Source organism: Brachycentrus maculatus, unplaced genomic scaffold (genome assembly GCF_059751285.1).
Source record: "Brachycentrus maculatus isolate JH-2025_06_01 unplaced genomic scaffold, ASM5975128v1 h1tg000216l, whole genome shotgun sequence".
Taxonomy (NCBI): domain Eukaryota; kingdom Metazoa; phylum Arthropoda; class Insecta; order Trichoptera; family Brachycentridae; genus Brachycentrus; species Brachycentrus maculatus.
In genome coordinates this window covers 2,315,904-2,335,000 of record NW_028280967.1, presented here as the reverse complement: position 1 = coordinate 2,335,000, position 19,097 = coordinate 2,315,904, and the positions used below count along the sequence as shown (strand labels likewise).

General features: G+C 31.7%; 1 protein-coding gene across 1 annotated transcript in view; it reads right to left on the bottom strand.

Annotated features, from left to right (window-relative positions):
• The window catches only part of LOC148306982 (trehalose transporter 1-like protein), a 37,440-nt gene extending 28,017 nt beyond the window's left edge, over positions 1-9,423 (bottom strand). The window contains exon 1 of the mRNA XM_088264154.1: positions 9,045-9,423. The gene's annotated coding sequence lies outside the window, so the exon portion shown is untranslated. The remainder of the gene's footprint in view (positions 1-9,044) is intronic.
• Positions 9,424-19,097: the final 9,674 nt, after the last annotated feature.

Sequence of the window (19,097 nt, the reverse complement as noted above, 5' to 3'; positions counted from 1 at the left end):
TTTTTTCCATCACTAAAATTAGTTATACTTATGCACGTTTTTTTAACATTATTTTTAACATCTCAACATAGATGAAGAAGAATATGGAAGTCTAGGCATTTACAGGGCTTACGAACATCAAAGGCTGGTTTAAGTTTACTTTGCTCACTTTACACACATGTAACTTTTACCAATTCTACTAATATGGAAAAAAGAGGATGAAAGTATACTAAATGCAGTCGAATTATGAACCCTCAGACGAATCAGCTGTAAAACGATAAAATAAGGAAAGAATGCAAAGCTGAGAAAAATTTATGAAAAGTGTGTTGAGATGGTTTGGACATGTCGCTCACTCCTTTCAACAATTTCATATATCAAAACATTTAAAGTTTAAAAATATAATAAAATGTATTCAAAATAAATATCAAGCCACTTGTTGAACTTTTTACTGTGCAACAGATTTCTTTAGGTAAAACCTGAATGTTTTTCCTCCACTTGAAAAATATTTAGTATATTTAAAAAAAAAAAAAAAATACCTTTTCTTCAAAATGCAAAAACAACACTTTCTGCCCTGTAATTAATTTACATTGTAAAAAAAACTTTTGTTACCATATAAAATAATAATATTTTTTTTATAAAAACATATATTTGTATATATATATATATATATATATATATATATATATATATATATATATATATATATATATATATATGTATATATATATATTTATATATATATATATATATATATATATATATATATATATATATATATATATATATATATATATATATATATATATATATATATATATATATATATATTTATAAACACTATTCTTCTTCAAACCCTTATCCGCACCCCAGTGGTGTATAGGGCACTGAATCATATAAAAACAGTGTATAATTGAAATGAAAAATGCAATATGTACCACAATATATATGGCATTTAAAAGCATAAAAATTTCATAAAACTTTCCTTATCATTCATCTGTTACGTTGAGTTTTTAATTGGTATTACACAAGGCGAACAATTATATTTGTTTATTAAACTTCTTGAAAGGATTATATGCAAATTATCACAAAGCACGGTCTTATTGCCATGAATCAATATCTTCTAACCAATTACAAACAGACTAATTATCCTGATCAAGGTTTGCAGCTTACGTAGCTATTTGTAATAACTGGACAGATAGTGAGCTTGTGCACTACACGGAATTTTACCGTCCGGCAGTCCGGTTTTGAAAAATAAAAGCGACTACGACAGTTTAGCGTGACCGAGCTTACACGCAACGTGTTCACGAACCGATCCGAAGAAAGATGGACAAAAGCACAAGCCAATCATCATTTTATCACGCTAACTGAAGAGCCGGACGGTAAAATTCCGTGTAGTGCACAAACGCCCATAGGGCGCTTGTCCACTATCCAGAATTACACGGAATTTTACCGTCCGGCACGTCAGTTAGCGTGATAAAAAGACGATTGGCTTGGATTGGCTATTGCTTTTGTCCATCTTTCTTCGGATCAGTGCTCTTGATCGGTGCGTAAACACGTTGCGCGTAAATTCGATCTCGTTAAACTGTCGTAGTCGCTTTTATTTTTCAAAACCGGACGGTAAAATTCCGAGCAGTGCACAAGCGCCCATAGTTCTGGAACAAGTAAAATTACAGTAAATTGCAGCGTGAATGAGCAAATAATTACTACATTGCACATTATGAAATTGATGAAAACAAGGAAGGGTAAGGGAGTAGGATCAGGTGAGGAGTTGAGGGGGAGCATTTCATAGAGAAATATTTTTTTCTCTTTCAATTGGACTGCAGATTATTATTCCCAGTCCTGACCTGACTACATTCAAGTATTTGAAATACTTGATCACATCAAGTTTTCCTCGGTCTTTCTCTGTTTCTATTACATACCACATTCGCTGTATAAATTTGTTTTACTGATCTTTTTTCACTCATTCGATTCACATGCCCAAAAATCTCAACACACCTTTCTTAATTTTATCGATGGCGTTTATCTCAGCCTTGCATTCGTTCTTTATATCGCCATTGGAACATCTATCATGCATGGGTTTTCCACACTGAGAGATCGCATTCCGACTGCATTCAGTCTACTTTCATCATTATTTTACTAACTCCATCCTTCACTTCCATGCATTAGGATTGAAACCAGGAACCAAAACCATCTCAACACACCTTTCTTAATTTTATCGATAGCGCTTATCTCAGCCTTGCATTCGTTCTTTATATTACCATTCGAACATCTATCATACCTCGCTCACTCCTTTCAACAACGTCATATATAAAAAATCGTCAATTATCAGTTGTGCATGTTTTCGGAATGCCCAGAAAATGTGTACTTTATCCCAGCAAAAGCGGCATATTTTTAACTTAATATTTACCCGCTACAGGGCAGAAAGTGTTGTTTTTGCATTTTGAAGAAAAGGTATTGTTTAATTATTTTTTGAAATATACTAAACCTTCTATTTTACATAAAAAGATCTATTGCACAGTAAAAAGTTTAATAAGTGGCTTGATATTAATTTGGAATACATTGTATTATATTTTTAACTTTATAAACGATCTCCTGAAAAATCAAGTTTTTTGATATTTGAATTGTTGAAAGGAGTGAGCGGTATTGGCTACGGCCATTAATAAAGGAAAAAAAATAACACTGGATGATAACAGGTTGAAAATCAATCACTGTATGTATTTAACATAATAATGAAAAATATTATTCAAATATTCGTCATGTGTTTAAATATGTAAAATAAACGTTACGTATGAAATAATTGAACGTATTGTTTTAAAACAATATGTAGTTATATTCTTACTAAAACCGGGGATGTGTTTTAGCCTTGAAATTGAAGCCTTTTGTTTATAAAACTTGAAATAAATTAATTTTGCTGTTCGCTCCGGATAATGTTAATAGTATTTGCTGGCAGCAACTCGAAGCAAATCAACAATCTCAAGGATATAACGAAGCACGCACTTGTTTATGGGTTTATATTATCAAAACATGACGTCAGAACGGTTCTTAACTATTAACGTCATACAAAAACTTAATTACTTGTTATAAAAACATATATATATATATATATATATATATATATATATATATATATATATATATATATATATATATATATATATATGTTTATTGATTAATTTCTATAATTGATTTGGTAGTCACTTTGTGGTAATAAATATCCATTTTTAATTTAAGTTTTACTTGGTAAATACCACTATTTCCTCATCAGTTATGGAAATATTTAATACTGGAATTTACCAAGTAAAACTTAAATAAATAAACATAAAACATGTTTTTCTGCAAGTAATTAATATACCTTTTAGAAATTATAGGCGTTAATCAGAGCTTGATAAATATTGATGATTTAAAATCCCTCGAGGATGCAAAATGTATGTAAAACATGTGTATCGTCTATTAACTATGTACTTTGAATTTTCAACGCGTTTTAGAACTTTTTGTTGTTGTTTTTAAATGATAAACTAACCCAAGATCACGTACTGCCATCATATTTTTCTAGTATAAGACAATCAAGTCTTATATATCGTGGGATAATGGATCATTTTCAGACGGGAAGAATATCTAATTTAACACATACTCAAGCTATAAAGGATTGTATTAAATTCGTTTTGTGTTGTAAACGCAAAACGAACACAGCCGATATAATCAATATTTTCACTCATCATTTTCTACTGGAAAATTCGCCTTCTTAAAAACGTTTTTTTCGTAAGTTGGTAACTAATGACGTCACAGAAATGATGGACTTATTTTAATATTGGTAACATTGCTAAATTATTGGCGGCTCTATTTGTTGATATCTATGGTGGTCAAACAAACCAATCACAATTTTTTTTTTTAAAGAGAAAATATTTGTGTTTTTATTATTTACACAAATATTTCAATTTCATACTATTTCTGTGAGCCTAAGCGGCTCATTGTTAGAAATAGGTATCACATTTTGGTAGAGTGGGTTCGAACCGAGAAGCTCTGACTTCGCGACACTAACCACGGGACCACAACCCGACACCTTATACTTCTGTTTCACAACAAGCCTTATTTAAAAGTTACCTCGTTGAAGTAAATACCGCGTGATATACAAGGTGGCGCAAAATTAATCACCCAATTTTGTTTTTTTATAACTTTTGTTAATAAATAAAAAATAATCATTTCGAGTAATGGGAATCTTTATTTGGACATTACAATTTTTTATTTTAAGTGGAAAAGATGATATTTGTCAAGTGGCTGTCGCCAGTATAGAGATTCGAATGAGATTTTATTTGGGATTTTTACAGCCAAAACAATATATTATACAACATTAATTAACCAAACTATGGCCAATTAAAAAAATCCTCCGATAATGCTATTCTTATGTTGGTTGGGGTGAGTGTGTGTGTGTGTGTGTGTGTGTGTGTGTGTGTGTGTGTGTGTGTTTGTGTGTGTGTGTGTGTGTGTGTGTGTGTGTGTGTGTGTGTGTGTGTGTGTAGTACCTATTCCATATCAACATAAATCATCCAATTAACAGTTGGCTTGTTGAACAAACGGCAACGATCAATCATCCACCTAATTTCCTGCTTATGTCATTTTTTATGGAACTAGTGCTTTTCCCAAATATATCTACATCATTAAACATTTTATTATAAGTATCCATAATGCGGTTAATTGTAGTCTTTCTGGCAAAATCAGTATTACATTTAGGTACTTGAAAAAGTTGATTATAACGCGTTTGCCTCTGCGGTACCCTAAAATGAATGCGGGTAACCAGTTCTGGTGAATCTATTTTATCAGAAAGTATATTAGCTAGAAAAACAGCTAGTTGCTAATAAATAGCAGGTTATTTATTAGCAACTAAATTAAGGGTTGTGCAAAAGTAATCATCTAATTTCGTTTTTGAATAACTTTTTTACCAAATTTAAAAAAATATATTTTGAGTAAGGAAATCTTTATTTGGACCGTACATTTATTTTCTGTTAGGTAGAAAAAATGAAATACGTCAAGTGGCTGTCGCCAGTGATGATATACATTTGTGCTCGTTTTTTTAATTTATTTATATGCTGCTCGTTCACAAATCGCTCACTCCTTTCAACAACGTCATTTATCAAAAAACTTGATTTTTAGGAGATCGTTTTTGAAGTTTAAGAAAATAATAAAATGTATTAAAAATAAATATCAAGCCACTTATTGACTTTTTACTGTGCAACAGAACTTTTTAGGTAAAACCTGAAGTTTTTTTCTCCATTTGAAAAATATTTTCCGCCTCCGTAGTGTAATGGTCAGCACACTCGGCTACCGTTCTGGAGGTCCAGGGTTCGATTCCCAAGGGGGGTAAAATAAATATAAGTGATTTTTTCTCTGTAATATTTATTCAATATTACCATGGACTGGTACCTGAAGCGGAGGGCTGATCACCTTTCCTTCATGTGTAAACGATCAAGATAACACTGCGTTTATATGACACAGTGCCCTATGCACCATTGGGGTGCGGATAAGGGTTTTATTATTATTATTAAATTTAATAAAATAATTGAACAATACATTTTCTTCAAAATTCAAAAACAACACTTTCTGCCCTGTAGCGGTAAATATTAAGATAAAAATATGCCGCTTTCGCTGGGATATAGTGCATTTTCTGGGCATTCTGAAAACATGCACAAGTGAAAATTGACGATTTTTGATATATAACGTTGTTGAAAGGAGCGAGTGATATGTGGATTTACAAAACCATACACCTTTTGTCGTTGTCGTATATCAAATATGATTGACTTACGACGCCATTTGCAAGAATTACAACTTCTTCCGACGAGGGTTATTAATTCTGCGCCACCCTATATAATTACAGATTTGTAATATAGCACGTAGCTACTACACAATAAATAAATAAATCGGAATTGATAACTACAAACACTATCAACAACGTGCAATGGAAGCGTGTTAAACTCTTATCGTATTATTTATTACGTCATAATTTATTTAATAATAATAAAAATGTTAATAAACCAACGATAATTCAATATCAAAACCCGCGTAGCATCAATTTTACGTATTATATTTATTTCTAACACTATACTTATTATTCTTCTTCTTCTTCTTCTTCTTTTAGGACTAGGTCCTGTCATTCTCGGGTCGGTCCTGGGAGGTGGAAGACCAGCTATCCTTCCATCGTTTAGGTGGTCTTCCTGGGGGTCTGATCCCGCCTATGCTGCTGTCCGCTGCCACCCTCACCACTCGATCCGAACTCGCTCTTCTCACATGATCTCTCCAGAAACGTCTTCTTTCTCTTCCCCATCGCACAACATCGCAGATTTTTCTTATATCTGAGTATCTTACTTTGTCGCGAAGGGTTAGGCCATATACTATACTTATTATGAATATTTTATGTTACAGGCACCATGGCGTAGTTCTGTAATCTGGCGTTGCGAGTTCGATTCCCGCCAATTGCAAGATGAATTCGAGAAATATTAATTTTCAATTGGTCTGGGTGTTTGTAATGTATTTTTCTCACCTGCATTCTCTTTCCCAACTATCCTAGTTATCCTAAGTTTGAGGATTATTCCTTTAAAAATAGTAATAAATAAAAACATATCGTAGTCGTACAGGAGAAAGTGAACAACTAACAAAACGTAAAATGTTCAGGAGGGCCATTTAAGTCACTTTTGCTTGGCAACAAAATAAACATCAATGCAGTTATAAGAAGTCAATATATTATACTTCCATGTTTAAAATCGCTTTAAGACTTTTTCAGGGCAATATTAAGCTAGTAAGATATCAAATAGTCAATGATCACGTTTTTGTAAAAAAAATGCACTTGGTCACTTTCTCCTGTATGACTACGATGTATACATATATTATGTATGTGTATTATATATTTTTATTGAAATCTTCAAAAAAATATATAATTGTGTAATGCAATTGAATGGGACGATTTTTTTTAATCTCTATGTTTTAATACAGTTTTCTTTGTTATTTTCATAGAAATAATTTTAATATCTATGACATTTTGCAAAAAATCATCAAAAATATTCAAAAAATAATCTAAAATATATTCATTTATTATTCAATATGATGTTGGTCACGTTTTAAGCAAGTATTTAATAAAAATTATTGCATTATATACAGAATTTAAGTAATTTTTATCCCATTTATTTTATTCGCGTTTCATTTTTATGACGGAAGCGGTCTTAGGGAGGTTTTTGCAACTTTTATAACATATCGCTCACTCATTTCAACAACATCAAATATCAAAAAAACTTGATTATTCAGGAGATCGTTTTTAAAGTTTAAAAATATAGTGAAATGTATCAAAAATAAATATCAAGCCACTTTCTAAGCTTTTTACTGTGCAACCAATCTTTTGAGGTAAAACCTGAATGTTTTTTCTCCATTTGAAAAATATTTAGTATATTTATAAAAACAATTAAGCCAATACATTTTCTTCAAAATGCAAAAACAACACTCCACTCCATTTGAAAAATATTTAGTACATTAAAAAAATAATGAAACAATACCTTTTCTTCAATATGCAAAAACCACACTTTCTGCCCTGTAGCGGGTAAATATTAAGTTAAAAATATGCCGCTTTTGCTAGGACATAGTACATTTTCTAGGGATTCCGAAAACATGCACATCTGAAAATTTACGATTTTTGATATATGACTTTGTTGAAAGGAGTGAGCGATATGTAGTAGGGGATGATCCGTCATGATGAGAGTAACGCAATTTTTACCGCGAACGTTTGCGAATTAAGAGGGTAGGAATGGTATAGAGTTGATGTCAATTTTATGAATGTAAAATGTGTCGGGTTGTGGTCCCGTGGTTATGTCGCGGACTCTGGAGTCAGAGTTTCTTGGTTCGAACCCACTCTACCACAATTTGATACATATTTAATAATGAGCCGCCTAGGCTCATATTATTGATATTTCGTATGGTTATTAGTTGTCACATCACATTTATACAAATTTAACAAAATAGGTAAAAAATTAAGTGTTGGGTCACAGAAACAGTATGAGATTGAAGTATTTTTGCAAATAATAAAAACGCCAATATTTCTCTTTAAAAAAAACGAAATTATTTCAGAATGTCTTTCGTTCCTTATATTTATAAATCGTTATTAAAGCACGAACAATTATAAACACCCCGTGGAAAGAAAAAAAACGTAACGCTCAAATCAACTGAAAAATTTAGTATTGATAGGGATGAACCCGCGACAAAAGTTTCGCAATCCAACGTCTACCCATTACTAACGACGCGCGACGCCTGTTTCGTGAAATAGGTGACCAACCCTTTATTTACTCAATACAATGCCCTATGCATCATTGGATTAGACCAAACTACAATTTATAAACGTAATTTCTTGCTAACTTCAAATTTTCACCCTGACAAGTAAAAAAATTAAGCGATTATAGTAAACAGTTCTAACTCGAAAAAATCACGTTTTGCAACATATTTTTATTTGCAAATTAAAACCATTCTTTATAAATTGACCATTTGGAGGTTGGCAAAGGATTTGCAATCAATATAACTTTATAATATCGTGAAAATGGAGGTCTTTTTGGAAATATTCGTTGAAAATCAATATAATAGAATAATAGAATAAGGAAATCAATATAATATAATAAGAAAAAATATATGTAAATGATAAAAAAATACCTTGGCGTTTTTTCCAATATATATATTTTTTTTTATATTTTGAAGAAAAAAAACATTTAATACAAAAAAAAATTATTAAGTGAAAACGGAGGTCTTTCTAGAAAAGTCAATGAAAATCAATATAAAGAAATTAATTATAAAAATTGGGGAATGTTTTTTTTTAATTTTAACTTAATATAAACATATTTATTTAATACTTTGCTTCAATATAAATGCTTCCAAAAATAGTGTTGTGTTCTCTTTTTTTTTCGTAAACTTTTGAAAAATGCATTTTATGCAACAAAAAAAAATATTGAAGTGAAAATGGAGGTATTTCTAGAAACGTCGATGAAAATCGATATGGAGAAAAAAAATGATTGATGAAAAAAAATTGTGTTATGTTTTCTTACCTTAATTTTTTTTCTTCAAATATTCTTGAAAAACACGTTTTATACAACAAAAAATTCACTACTTATCACATGGTATTTTCAAAAAACAACGTTGGTTTTTTTTAATCGGCTATTACGAAAGATACAAAATGTTTGTTATATCGATTTGAGCTAACGCTTTTGTCGAAATTATACAAGAATATCGACAGAAAATGGAGAAAATTCAACAAATCGATAACGTTTGTCATCGATTTTTGAATTATTTTTCAAGTACAGTATTTCTTTTGACGCGCGTTTATTTTGGTTGTGAAATAGCTGTTTTGAGATGTTGGTATAATGTTATTGTCGCGTGTCCGCGGCGGTACGAGCGTGTATATTTCCCGAAAACTCCGGTAGAACTGTCAGTTCTTCGTCGGAATTTCTCTGGCGTAACTCGCGAAAGTTGATTCAACATAAAATAATAGCGTACAGCGGTACAGGAGAACAACCAACAGTGCGCGGTTTATATTTTGAGCGTGTTTAAAATTTCGCCCACAAATTCTTGATTATAAAGGCAGATTTACACCATTTTGTGCGGAAAACACTCTCCATCCATTGTGAAACAAATCTGTAAAACACTCTCCTTACCATACTTTATGTAATAACACTTTTTTGTGGTCCACTCTACTAAAATGTGATTCCTTTTTCTAATAATGAGCCGCTTAGGCTCACAGAAATAGTATGAAATTGAAATATTCTCTTTGATTTTTTTTTTAAATTCTTGATTCTAAAGGCAGATTTACACTATTTTGTGTGTACAAATACTTCACAAATCTGGATTATCTACAATTATCAGTTTTTTTTTAAACTCTCGACATACAAGAAGTAACCTGACTTTTCTTTCTAGAAGTTTCAAGAATGTGAGTAGTGTGGTTGCCAATCATGGGTAGAATTGGTGAATGTGAATTGTGTGTAAAGTGATCACTGAAACCAGATTATGACGGTCGTAAGCCCTGTAAATGGCTAGACTTCCATATTCTTCTTCATCTATTTTGAGATGTCAAAATAAAGACAGATTTACATTGAGTCAGTTACTGTCGTGGTTGGGACTTTATGCTAGGTTGTGAGTTAGGGTTGTTTTTTCTCCACCCTTTGTGATACGAGTACAGGGTTTTAATTTTAAATTTGACGTTTTACTAACCAAACTGGACGCCTTAAAAATCATTTTGGACGTTCAACAAATCAAATTGGAAACAAGGACGTTCAACAAGTCAAGTTGGCAAGCCTGTGGGGTGAGCTGTCATCTGTAGGTACATGTGGACTGAAGTTTCCAGAGAAAAATTCAATACTACAGTCTGTTCACAGTTATTTTACCTCTAGTTTTTTTTTAATGATTTATTTGGCAGTATAAAAATAATTATAAATAAATAAATAAAAACTAGAGGTAAAATAACTATGAACAGACTGTACTTTGAATCATAAGTAAATTTTTCTAATATTAGTATACTTTTCAAAATTCAAATTTTTTGTAAAATACAATAAAATGTCCAATTTGATTCGTTACGCGTCCAATTTAATTTATTAAAACGCTTTTTATTTTACTTGGTAATATGTATAACAATTTAAGCAGTAAAAAATACTAAGTTTTTTCCATTTTGGCGTTGATCAGTATTTCCCTGTAACGTGTTGACACTAGTACAGACGTTTCTCAAACTGTGCAAAGCGATAAATAATACTTCTCGTCTATTTTTATATTTTTTAAAGTTTACCAGTGGATAAGTGAATTGTTGTGACAAGTGAATTGCTGCAGTGTTGTTATCTTCGTAATTCATGGGACCGTCAGGATATCAGAGGACAGTTTAACCACATCCAGTACAAGGTAATTTTTTTTTTAATTTTGTAAACTGTCAATTTATGTGTATTTATGAGTAAATATGTATGCATTTTTTTAACTGGGTGTAATTTTCATGCCTATTCAATTAATTAATTTATATTTCATCATACTCATAAAAACAAATTATAATAATGTGTCCTCACTGAGTTTTCCTGTGCCGAGGGCACATTCTACAATGCTCAGTTATAAAACTATATGAAAGTATTTTTTTATGACATGCAATCAAATACGATGTGGCCGAATGATGCGATCGATTTCAGATGTACCCATCTCCATTATCCATTTATGAATAGCTGTTTTATGCTAAGTTTCGTTATTAAATGACTTTTTGGATAGTGGAAGCTGGTTGTACAACTTTGTTGTATAGTACTCAAAGCGCTTTTGACCAAAAGAGATGTGCTAGGTTTTTTATGATATGTTTCTGTGTTTTGGATCTTGTAGTTCTATGAACGTTTCCATAAAATGTGTTAATTGTGATTTGTTTGTTTTGCTACATATAATTTTTTTTTTAAATCTCTTTATTAATTAAAATGAATTAAATGAAAGAAAAAGTTCTTTAAAAAATTCCAAAATTTCATGTTCCTTTTACAAAATCTAACCTCACTTTCATAAAGATGTTGAATCATGAGCAATTGATAAATGCTCAGTTAATTCAGCTCACTTAAATAAGCCAATGACAGGTTGTAAGCCTTGTTATTGTTCAGACATTAATATTAATCACAAAAATAAAAACCTAACCTAACCGTGACTGGATTCAAATTTTTAAACATGGGCAATTGGTGAATGTTATACTGTGTACAAAGGTCACTTGAACCAGCCAATGACAGGCCGGCAGGCTGTCATTGGCTGCTTTTCACTCTAAACTAAAAGTAGAACACCACACCAATCAATCTTTGCAAACAATTTTCGCCTTTCCGCATCTTCTCATACATTCCCCCCGATTACTCCAAACTGTTTGATATTACATCTTCAAACTCTTTTAATCTCTGTTGAGATATCTGTTTCTTCTTCTTCTAACCCTTATCCGCACCCAATGGTGCATAGGGAACTGCATCATATAAACGCAGTGTTATCTTGATCGTTAACACATGAAGTAAAGGTGATCAGCCATCCGCTTCGGGTATTAGTCCAGGGCAATATTGAATAAATATTAGAGTTAAATATTTTAAATATTATTTGTCCCCCACCTGGGAATCGAACCCGGGACCGTCGAGCGTGCTGACCACTACACTACAGAAGCAAACAAAACATGGAAAATCTTAGTGTTTTATCATTGTGATTATTACTACATATCGCTCACTCCTTTCAACAGCGTCATATATCAAAAAACTTGATTTTTCAGGTGATCAAGTTTACGAATATAATACAATGCATTAAAAATAAATATCAAGCCACTTTTTGAACTTTTTACTGTGCAACAGATCTTTTTAGGTAAAACCTGAAGTTTTTTTCTCCATTTAAAAAATATTTAGTATATTTAAAAAAAAGTAATTAAACAATACCTTTTCTTTAAAATACAAAAACAACAGTTTTTGCCCTGTAGCGGGTAAATATTAAGTTAAAAATATGCCGCTTTTGCTGGGATATAGTACATTTTCTGGGCATTCCGAAAACATGCACAACTGAAAATTGACGATTTTTGATATATGACGTTGTTGAAAGGAGTGAGCGATATGTGTGTGTGTATTTTATTTAATAGCAAACCACAAGCATTATTTGCAAAGTCAATATCCTGGTAGAGTTCATATCCCATATTATTTCAATTGATAAAAAAATGATAACAAAAAATTATTTCTCTCTCTAGGGGTTATCTCTGTGTCCAAAGATTGAACAAAATATATTTGAAACTCAATATTTATATTATACGCCTGTTTTGAAAAGAAAGATTAACTTTTTTTTATTTAATTTTTACTTGGTAAATATCAATATTTCTTAAATGTATTGTGACACAAGTTTTGATGCATTCAGCATCATTTTCAAAAACTTTGTGTGAAATTTGTCTACCTCCGTAGTGTAATGGTCAGCACGCTTGGCTACCGTACTGGAAGTCCCGGATTCTAACTAACTAACTAACCATCGCGCCGCTTCTCCGCAGGGGTAGGCAGAGAATATCGAACGCCACACCACTCTGTCTTTGCAAACATTCTTTGCCTCTTCTACATTAATGCATCTCCTCATACATACCCGACGATTATTACGACTCCTGACCCGGCCGCTTTCAAGTATTTGACATACCTGATTGTGCCAAGTTTTCCTCGGTCGTCCTCTGCTTCTTTTTCCAACTACATTCGCCTCATAAATTTGTTTAACCGTTCTTTCTTCACTCATACGCTCCACATGTCCAAACCATCTCAACACACCTTTCTTAATTTTATCGATAATGCTTATCTCAGCCTTACATTCTTTCCTTATTTCATCATTCGAACATCTATCAAACATCGTTTTGCCACACATTCGTCTGAGGGATCGCATTTCGACTGCATTCAGTCTGCTTTCATCCTTCTTTTGCCAACTCCATGCTTCGCTTCCATACATAAGGGTTGGAATCAGAACTCCATTGTGTAGTGCCAGTTTAGCTTCCGCTGATAGATTTTTATTTGCTAAAACTGATTTTAGTGCACCATTCACTCTCCTTTCTATGTCTTTATCAATCTTGATTCCCATTAATATTTAACTAGTGATAGGGTCTTGTCATAAATTACAAATTGATGATAATAAGGAAGACAAAGGAAGAAGGGAGTTTAGGGAAGGACGTAGAGGGAAAAACTAAGGGAGGAGATTTGATGGACAGTTACAGAATCCAATCAAAGATTAATAAAGATTAAGATAGTAATGTCTCAGACGTTTCTTAACCTTTTCATAGCCGCAAAAAAATATGCGGCAGTGCTCAACAGGCCAAGTATTTTTTTGAAAAAAAAAAGTTGTCTAAAGATTTTTTTTTGTTGTTTTTATTGAATTATAATTTACTTACCAAATATTATATCCCGCATCGATTGTTAGAGTTTTATTCTTGAAGTTAAACCAGTTTCAAATTTTCAGGGTTGTCACACTAAGTCGCACACGCAAGTTTTTATTAAATTTAATATTAACACACAACTATTATTTATCAATGGAATATTTTAAAATAATAAGAAAAACACAAAAAAAATTGAGCAAAATAAAAACCCCTGGCGTTCAAAACAATCGATTAAAATAATCAATATTTCAAGTGGTTTGAGTAATGACATCTGTCAACTGTCAGCTGAAAGTGATACCGATAAATCACTTAAAAGTATTTAAAAACTTTATAAAATATTTTGTGACAACTTCAACTGATGGCAATGTATGTTCCGTTTTTGACAGATTGTCAATATGAGTTAAAACTGCGGAGTAATACGTCATCAAAAGTACTGACGAGATATCTCGTCTCTGGCCATACGGGCACTCCGCCATTTGCCGAGATATCTCGTCTCTGGCAACCATCGGGTTAAAAAACATTACATTTTATTAATTGTTTCGGCATTAACTTTGTGGTAAGACATGTTACAATGATTAAAGAAAACACTTGTTTTATACCACTTGAGTTTTATTATAGACTACATGTTTCAGAAGTTAAACTTCTATCATTCAGGTCTGTATAATAACAGTTATTATACAGACCTGAATGATAGAAGTTTAACTTCTGAAACATGTAGTCTATAATAAAACTCAAGTGGTAAAAAACAAGTGTTTTCTTTAATCATTGTAACATTACATTTGTTTACAAGGAGAGGTAATTCATTCCGTAGTCTGGCCGCTTGGACAGAGAAGGAATTACTGAAGAATGATGTGTTATGGCGAGGAATGGAAAGTGTTCTTTCTTGGGAAGAATGAAGTAATAGACCATGATCTGATCATTTCTGAAATTTTCAGCAAGACTTGACTTTAAAAAAACAAAAATAGACCTTTCATGAAAATTTGATAAAGAGTACTTTAGGAAAACATAACCCACTGACATACTTGTTTTCCCTTATCAGTAGTTTTTATTACGTTATCTAAATTTTTTATCAAATCTAAAACATTGTACGTTTTATCCTTCTATTTGATTTTAATCAAAATTGTTTGCGTATGGTTTTATGAAATTTATGTAAGATAAAAATCTAATTACCTATCAAATAGTTAAATCTTGATTCTTAAGTATTCATTTTTTATTATTATTTAATATGGTTAATAAAGTTTTTTTTTAAATAATTTAAATTTGTTTTCTAGATATTTCTACTTTTACAATCTTAAAATTAATAACACAGTTCTCTCTAATAAAGAGACTAAGCTCTTGCGCTTGGAGAGGGACTTACACTACTTATTAATTGTTTATATTTCGCTTACTCCTTTCAAGAACGTCATAAATCAAAAATCCTTAATTTTCAGTTGTGCATGTTTTTGGAATGCCCAGAAAATGTACTATATCCCAGCGAAAGAGGCATATTTTTAACTTAATATTTACCCGCTTCAGGGCAGAAAGTGTTGTTTTTGCATATTAAAGAAACAATATTGTTTAATTATTTTTTTAAACAAACTAAATGTTTTTCAATTGGAGAGAAAACCTTCAGGTTTTACCTAAAAAGATCAGTTGCACAGTAAAAGTTCAATAAGTGGCTTGAAATTTATTTTTAATACATTCAATTATAATTTTAAACTTTAAAAACGTTCTCCTGAAAAATCAAGTTTTTTTTATTTATGACGTTCTTGAAAGGAGTGAGCGATTTGTCACCCAGATTTGTGAACAAGTATTTTGACATACTCAAAATGTTGTGTAAATGTAATGGCCAAATTGTAACCTGCATAAAAATTTAAAATCATGTTTTGAGGAGTTTTCAAGTTTGTAAAAATAATCCAAGGTTTGGATTTTGCATACATCCTAATAAAAGTGTAATAAAGAGTTCTGCTCAATAAAAGCTTCCTCAATCCAACATAGATAGCTGTTGTGAACTTATATGTACTGTGTGATGAGATTGATCATATATCTAAATATATGATCAATCAACCACACTATTAAAATTTTTGGAACTTCTAGGAGTTCATCTTTTTTGAGGTCTTCAGACGCATCTTTCATTCTCCCAAAGTGGTATTACACAAAGTGAACGATGAATGATAAGGAGAGTATTAGTAATAATAACTTAAAAATAAAAAACAAAAATTTGTTAAACAGTATTTATTTATTTCTTTGAACTTCATGTACAGAAAAGAAATAAGTACATCGGTGGGCTTGTGATGTGATGTGATACTGTGTGATGAGATTGATCATATATCTAAATATATATATATGATCAATCAACCATACTACTCAAATTTTTGGAACTTCTAGGAGTTCCAAAAATTTGAATGGTGTGGTTGTAAATCATGGGTAGAATGGTGAATGTTGCATGCCTGTAAAGTGATCAGTTAAGCCAGCCTATGATGGTCGTAAGCCCCGTATATGCCCAGACTTCCATATTCTTCTTCATCTATGCTGAGATGTCAATAATAATGTAAAAAATAACTTGTAATTGGAGATAATCCAGTATTTGCACACACTCATAATGATGTAGTTCTTATTTATGTATTTGTATGAGCTTATACATATTATTGGAGTTTTACCTACCATTAAACACTTATTATATTTCTATTGATTTCTGGAGTCCATCATGAGAGAAGCGTTCATTTTCTTTCCCGTTATCGTGGTTTCTGTGCGTTTCCGCAGATTTGGTATCCGGTCATCCATGAATTTGTAAAAAATGACTTGTTTTTGGAGATTTTTATATTTTTTTAATTAATAAATTTTTTTAACATATTAAAAAATATATATTTTGCATAGACCCACCAAGCCACCTTGTGCGTCTTGTCGGTGGAGTTGTTTTTTAATACATTTTTATTGTTTTTAACCATTTTAACCTAATATACACATAAAAAAAGAGAGAAAAATTATGAATATATACATTTTACAATTTTCATAAAATTAACTCATGACCATTTACCCATTCCTTTATTTTGCCTCTGTTCCATATTTTATTTTGACCTCTAACATCCGTCGGCAACAAATAAAAAATGTTTGGAACGATATACTGCAGTGTTCGACTCCCATATTTATTGTTAATTCTTTGGACTATCAAACCTTCGTTGTGCGTAAATCGTGTATCATGGTTGTGTACTTAAAGATTTCGATATTTTTGTCTAATATTAGTTAATCCAGTATTTGCACACTCAAAATGATGTAGTTCTTATTAATTTGAATGAGCTTATACATATTATGAAATTACACAGTGTGCTCTTTGCAATATGCTCACGACGCAAATGTTTTCTGTTTTTCTGCAGGGGGTCAGGTCAAAAGTCAAGTAATAAAGTGCTAGCGTAGAAACTAATAGCGTGATAAACATCATTATCGTAATGAAACTAATATCATAATATCTCAGAGTAGAATTATTCAATAATATGAAGGTCTTATGGCGATGAAACATTGCAAATATATTGCTCGAGTTGAGACAATACTTGAGCTCTTGTGCTTGGAGAGGGACTTACACTAATTATTAATTGTTTATATTTGTCCGCCTCCGTAGTGTAATGGTCAGCACGCTCAGCTACCGTTCTGGAGGTCCCGGGTTCGATTCCCGAGGGGGGTAAAATAAATATAAGTGATTTTTTCACTGTCATATTTATTCAATATTACCCTGGACTGGTACCTGAAGCGGAGGGCTGATCACCTTTCCTTCATGTGTAAACCATCAAGATAACACTGCGTTTATATGACGCAGTGCCCTATGCACCATTGGGGTGCGGATAAGGGTTTTATTATTATTTTTATTATTATGAGACAATACCCCAATGGGTAAAAATTGACAGATGAAATTTAAACCCGTGTCGGGTTGTGGTTAGTGTCGCGGACTCTTAAGTCAGAGTTTCTCGGTTCGAACCCGCTCTACCGAAATTTGATATCTATTGTATTTCTTATAATAAGCCGCTTAGGCTCATGGAAATAGTATGAAATTAAAATTCTCGCGTAAATAATAAAAACAAAAATATTTCTCTTTTTTAATAATAAACATTTTCTATTTTGCATTGGATACATTAACCTGTTCAGGAGTGTGGTCATACAAGGTCATCCAAACAAAACTTTCCTCAAAGGAGTATCAGCGTATATGAACAGTTACGCTTATTTACAACATTTTGAGTGTGTTACTTGTTCACAAAATCAACCAATAGATGTCCCTAGTGAAGTTCTAGTGATTCAAGAATAATGTTTCAAAATTGGTTTATATATATAGAACTTCCAAGAAATTGAGTAGTTTAGTTGTCAATAATGGGTAGAATTGGTGAATGTTACACGTGTGTAAAGTGATCACTTAAACCAACCTATGACGGTCGTCAGCCCCGTAAATGCCCAGACTTCCATATTCTTCTTCATCTTTGATTAGATGTCAAAAAATAATATGAATTATTCTTATTTATTTGTTAGTTTTAATTTTTTTGAGGTTTATAAAATACCTTCGTATATTTGCGATATTGTATATATGAGTGGTTTCTTTGCTGACAGTACTTAAGAAATAAATCGATTTCAAACAGGTGGTGCCGCCACCTTACCGATATTTTAGAATGTGCTCTAGAGTACAAAAAGGTTGGGAACCCTTGTATTAAACCAATATAAGCATCAAGTGGTAAGTAAAATGAAGTCATGGTTGTCAATAATGGGTAGAATTGGTGAACGTTACACATGTGTAAAGTGATCATTTAAACCAGCCTATGACGGTCGTAAGCCCCGTAAATGCCAGACTTCCATATTCTTCTTCATGGTTGATGAGATATCAAAAAATAATTGTTACGCTTATAACTAAATCCGGTGACATTTTTTACTAAAATGGAACTTCTACTATCATCTGTGTTATATTTAAACACTAAAGCCACACTTCAGATTATTTTTCTGTTTTACCCGTCACATTTTACTTAAGGGGATATTCGCTAAAACAGATTTTTTTTCTACCGGAGAGGTCACATGTCGCTCACTCCTTTCAAGAACATCATAAATCAAAAAACTTGATTTTTTAGGAGAACGATTTTAAAGTTTAAAATATCAAGCCACTTATTGAACTTTTCACTGTGCAATAGATCTTTTTAGGTAAAACCTGAAGGTTTGTTCTCCATTTGAAAAATATGAAAAATATTTAAAAAAATAATTCAACAATTCCTTTGCTTCAAAATGCAAAAACAACACT